This window comes from Cupressus sempervirens, chromosome 10, assembly GCF_028749045.1.
Source record: "Cupressus sempervirens isolate cs-2001-9-10 chromosome 10, ASM2874904v1, whole genome shotgun sequence".
In the NCBI taxonomy this organism is placed as follows: domain Eukaryota; kingdom Viridiplantae; phylum Streptophyta; class Pinopsida; order Cupressales; family Cupressaceae; genus Cupressus; species Cupressus sempervirens.
In genome coordinates this window covers 109,198,136-109,204,368 of record NC_143127.1, presented here as the reverse complement: position 1 = coordinate 109,204,368, position 6,233 = coordinate 109,198,136, and positions in this window count along the sequence as shown.

Sequence of the window (6,233 nt, the reverse complement as noted above, 5' to 3'; positions counted from 1 at the left end):
ACTAAATCTATGCTTTCAAAGTGTGGGAACATAGAAAAAGATTTGAATACTAAATCTATGTTGATTGGAAAAATTAAGGGCTTGTAATTTTCGAGCAAAATTTCATTTTAATAATTAAGTAAAAAATGCCTATTGAAAGAGAAACAACCAAAAAAATAATTACTATTTTTTAATTGGAAGCTTTTGGGTTTTAGTTTATCACATACAACATAACATGGAAATTTCTATTTATTTAATGAAGCTTCTGCAAAGCTACCAAATAGTGCACCTAATCAAAATGCAGTTGATGGCTTTTAATATGCTAAAACAAAATATATGACTTTCTTGCAGATAACAAGTTGATTGACTCCAAACCTGCACAAATATTTAAATAAAAATGTCATTGATAAGAGAAATCTGTAAGTTCTAAAGTACAATGCAATAGCAAATGATAAAATGGATACCTGTAGAAAAAGATGAAAAAATCTAATACAAAGAAGGGATATCCTTGTTTCGAAATTGATGAGCAAAATCTTTTATATAGAAGATGTAGTAATTCATCTTAGTTGAATTGGCAGCCATCTTTGTAACGCAACATGCAAATTTAAATCTTGGTAAAGCATAACAAATGGTACAGTGCCGTCTTCCATTGTTTCATGGATCCATTTGTCTACAAGTACGGCTAGCCCAACCTGGCATATGCATCCCTCTCCCTTCAGTCGGAATGCAAATGCAGTCTTTTCATTAATATTGAATGTGGCAGTTTTTCTTCATTTCTACAAATTAAATTAGCTTCATTGTTAAAAGTAGGGTTCAACAAAAATCTAGTCTTCAATAAAATCTGAAGCTAAAATTTGAATTTTTAACGGCTTCACAGATCAAAGATGTAGTTTTTAATAGCTTTATTAATAATTTTCAAAGGTTGGCAAAGGTAAAGCTTTCTAGTTCTATTTCATACTATATTATTACTCCAATATTTTAGTTTAATAAAAACATTAGTATCGGATTGTTCCCATTAATTTTTTTTAATGATCAGATTTTGATTCAATATGGAAAGAAGGGCCAATAAGCTGACATTGAAACAACTGTCAATTTTTAAAAAAATTGTCGAATGTTTACATTGATGAAAGCTCTCACTGTAGAAAGCCTCTTGGCTTAATTAAATTATATAGTGAATCTAGTTCTATATTTAACCTAGTTATGTGTCAGGTAGTCCACCCATGTGATCTAGACTCTATCTAGACTTAATTGAAACAATTTTATGAAGTTGTCACATAGTGTGCAATGTACACCATGTTTACAAAATTCTATATACATGTACATAACATATGTTCGTTTCATGTTTAACATGCATTATTTAATTTCATGTGTTTATGAAATTCTAGTTTCTTATATGTCACCAAGTACAATAAATTTCAAGTTTATTAAATGTCATATTTTAATTTAGGATGTACAAAACACACATGTAGTGTATTGTATATATTATGTTTGTTTTATGTTTACACATATTATATAGTTTAATTTCATTTTTACAAAATTCTAGTTTCTTTAATGTCATTGTACTTGATAATTTTCAAGTTTATTAAAAATTTCATATTTAAATTTAAATTTTAGGTTTACAAAATATATACATGCACACATACTACATGCATCAACCTTCACATGGTAGATCAGTAGCCTCATATCTCCCTCGAGAAACTACCTCCTACTCCTATCCCCCCCAAGCAACAACCTCCTATTCCCCCAAGAAATAGCCTCCTATCCCCCCAAGCAGTAGTCTGCCCCCCCTAGTAGTGTGCTATTCCTACAGATCATCAGCCTATCCCACCCAACATGATTTATGATCGCAATAGCCAAGATATTCATAGACTTCATGAATCCTTGGCTAGTGACACATGCTCTAGTGTGTATAGTAGTACATGTCAAAGCATCTTATGGAGCCTCACATATATTAGAGATGAGATTCATGGTGTTGCTCCATATTCTACACATATTATACAGATTGTCCTTGATAGTAAGAGATGAAAGGTTTCTTTAGGTCTTTCACTATAGCAAGTATAGGGCTTAATGTCCAAAGAGACATTAAAGAGGGAATGTTTCCCTCATTATCTTCCACTAAAGTATGTGAAGGAGTATTCTCCCCTTATGTGTATAGATCCACATATGGATGCACTTATATACCCATGCTTTCTTGTTGCTCATGGTTTTTTATCTAAATAACAACCAAATTTCACTCTATTTTGTACGACATCTTTATGTTGAGGTTCACTTAGGTAGGGTGGTGAACAACACTTATTTACCATCACATTTAGGACATGAGCATGGTAGACTAGTTGATAGGTAGTAGGGTCATCCACCACTAACACATAGGTTGATTTTCAAAGAGAGGGTACCTTCTATTTCCCCTATATTAGGTCCATCAGCTAATGAGACCATGTGTAGCACACAATTGTGAGGGGTGATTTAGTAAGTTGGAGAGATTGTTACAGATGTCAAGTCTATTCCAAGTGACAAGGTTGGCCAATATTTGATATCTCATCAATGTTCCAAATTATTTTCTAGAGCTTCATCTTCAAGAGACTTGTACACTGCAGCAGACATCCCTTTATTGACTAACTTAGAGGGTCTCATTGGAGTGTTGGCAGAAGATACTATTATTGACATTACAGTCAAGTTTTTTTTATTAGTGACACACACACTTACTTAGATGGTTAGTAGCTATCGAGTTTATCTCACAGTTAACCAAATTAATTCATGCTACACCAAGTTCTACAGTTGCTACTAAATTCCAAGAACAATATTCAGTTTGCACCAAGCAAAATCTACCAAGTTTGTGATTATCAATGTAAACTGAGTTTCATAGTGTTTATCAAGTCTCTCAGTGCAAACCTGTTGGTGTAAATAGATATTTACTATTTACACTTTACTTAAGTTTACTTAGGTTAATACATTATTTTATTATATTGCATTATTTTATTATTTATTAGGTTAGCAATTAGGAGTTTGTGTACCTTTATGAGTTGTCATGTTGACAACATAAAAGTACGCAACTCTAATTTAGCACATGGTGTCTACAACACTAGAGTTTGCATCATTTGTTGAGTTGTCATGTAGATAACACAATCATTCACACTCCTAATTTAGCACATGGTATCTACAACATAAATTTTCATGCTACACCATTGTAGGCTTATCCTCTCATCATCATACTTCCTTCAATGCTAAATGGAGGATAACCCACACCTAGTGGACATGTTCCTAGTTGTATGACTTATCATGTTGCTAACTCCTAGGAATTTTAGATGCATCTTAGAGGCCTTTATATATAGGCACTCCTTGTGTACTTATACATTGAATTGAATACTATAAAATTATTCTAATCATACTTTGGTCTATTTTTTGTTTGTATTTGAGTTCCTTAGTCTTGGGTGAATTTTACCCTTAGGAAAATACTTACATGGTATCAGAGCTAAGGGAGATTCTTGTCAAAAAGCCATTGGAGACCTTGTTGCTTCATCTCTCGAAGGGACCCGATTCAAATCCAAAGCATCTACAATAATTGGGAGCATCTAGAGCCGAAGTGAACCTTGCCATTGCATCCATAGTGATGTTTTGGTGAAGATCGACTATAAATTCACCTATGCTAGGCTAAAGTTGATTGTGAGGCAAATCTTTTTTGCAAACTAGAACTTGAAGGCCCAATTTGCAAATCTGGTATGGTCACTATACGATATTTTTAATTCATTTTTAGATCTACTATTATTTCTACATTTTCAAAATATTTTTTTCAAAATTTTTAGCCCAATTGGGCATGCAGAGAATTTTTTTTGCACAGGCACTAGGCAATCACACCCCAACCCTGTGTAGAATATTCTACTAGAATATTCTTTCTAAGTGGTGGCATTGTCAACAAATCTAGCGGACATCCACCTAATGGCCACCAATAATTCCTCTGGTGGCCTCCTTTTCCATTGTGCTTAGGCACACATTATTTTTTATATAATTGTGAGATCATTCCCACAACAAATGTGGGACTAATCCCACAATTTTTTGGTGAGAACCTTTTCAATCTAGCCCCCTACAAAAAATTATAGCACTAAAAAATACCATTGGCTTCCACTCCCACTCATACAATTTTCCAGTGTCGCTCTAACTATTTTCAACATACAAAACCCAACAAGGCACAACAATTCTAACCACCAAAACATGAACCTCAACACGACTATGACAAAGTTCTCATCAGCTATTTAAATTCTTGACATCGTAAAACATTTCCATCCAACATTGTCATCAATCAACGACAACCTAGTGTAGACACATAGTAGGCCATGATCCAGTCATGTGGGCAGTTGTTGAAACTCCACGTAAGCGCCCACATGACACCTTGTGCTAGCTCAGAATGCCTTGCAAGTGTTGACTCAATGCACAATCAGCCAAGCTGTACAAACATGGCACCCTACCACATCATATATTTTTGTATGACCATACATGTTGATGTCATTAGTCATACAGGTGATGTCATTGCCACATCAATAGGGGCCTGCATTTTAGCTAATGTCAGCAATCCACTAGATTAAAGTTGATGATCATTTGATCATCATCTAGAGGTAATTTTGAATTGCTGTAATGGCTGTTTGACTATCAAATTTAACATCATGTTTTCCTCTGTAGGCCTCTCTTCAGAAGTAGTTTTGATTTGGTAGTCTAACTTTGAGGGGCCATAACTCGGTCATTTGAACTTCAAATTAGGTGTATTTTTAAAAATTTCTGATAGAATTTCTTGAAGTTTTTAGTGGTGTAGCTCTTTTCTAGTTTTGGTGACTGTACCTATCAAATCCTACATTCTGCAACTTCAAATGCTTTGTACAATCTCATCTAGACTCCTTTTTATGTTTTTTTTTTTTGAAAGTGCATTTTTTTGGTTTACTTTTTAGATCTGTAGTTAGATTATAGGCTTGTGTGGACAAAAAGACTACTTTTATAAATAAGTCATGTTATGCATTGTATTGCTTCATAATTGTTGTATTTTTGAACTACATTGTAAAGGTCTAGATTTGTACTCTATACAAAGGTTGTAATTAGAAAAATTAGAAGCCCACTTTGCCCATTTTGACAAGTGGGCTATTGTAAATGCATTATATATAAAGTGCCAAAATCTTTCATTTGGGGGAGGATTTTTTGATTGAGTGAAAAGGGGGGGTTTGTATTGTGTATCGTGTCTCTTTGATCTTGTGCTCTTGCATTATGGGTTCTTTTTTATAGTTAACTCCACATAATTATGCTACTTGGAAAGAAAACATTAAGGAACCATTGGTAGAAAAAGGTTTATTGCATTATGTAACTAGTGCAGCAAAGAAACCTCCTACTGACGCTGATGAAACTTGGCAAGAAGACTGAGAATCCAAACAAGTGATGGCCCTAGGAACCTTGTTGAAAAATATCTCTGATCTCATCAAATTTCACATTAGGAAGCTTATTGATCCAATAGAGGTATGGGATAAACTTGAAGCATTATATGGGACAGTAGATGAAGACATGGCTTACGCCATAGAGGAAAAATTTCTCAAGTTGGATCCTACGAATTTTGACACCATCAAAGACTATCTTACCCAAGTAGACATGTGTAGGGCATAACTTAAGGATTGTGGTGAACCCATCAAGGATGGAAAGATGATCAAACACATCATGACTCATCTTCCACCTGAATATGCTCCTTTTGTTTCTAGTTATAATACACACAAATTAACAATGGGGAGTGCCTATGTTAAGAATTCATTGAAGAAATTTTCAAAAATGTTGATATTAGAACATGACAATCTAGTGAGTATGGGAATTCTCAAGTCTTCCAAGATCAAAGCCTTGGTAGCTAATGAAGGTTATTCAAGTGGTAAAAACTCCAACAAGAAGCAGAAGTAGTGGAAGGCTAAGCCACAAAATGACACACAACAATCCTCCTCAAAACAACAATCTTCCTCACATCAATCTTCTTCCACTCAAAAATCTTCTTGACAAGAAGGAAAGTCTTATTCCAAAAATAACCAAAAGGGGAACAATTCCAACAAAAAGGAGAAGAAAACTTGTTCCTATTATAAGAGGAATGATCATGCTGAACATGAGTGCAAGGATAAGTAGATTGATGAATTGGTCAAAATTATGAGGAAACACAAAATTGATGTACCAAATGCATATAAGGATAAGGGATCTTCAACCACTTGAAAGGGTAAGGGACAAGCTTTGGTAGCAAGTACAATCAA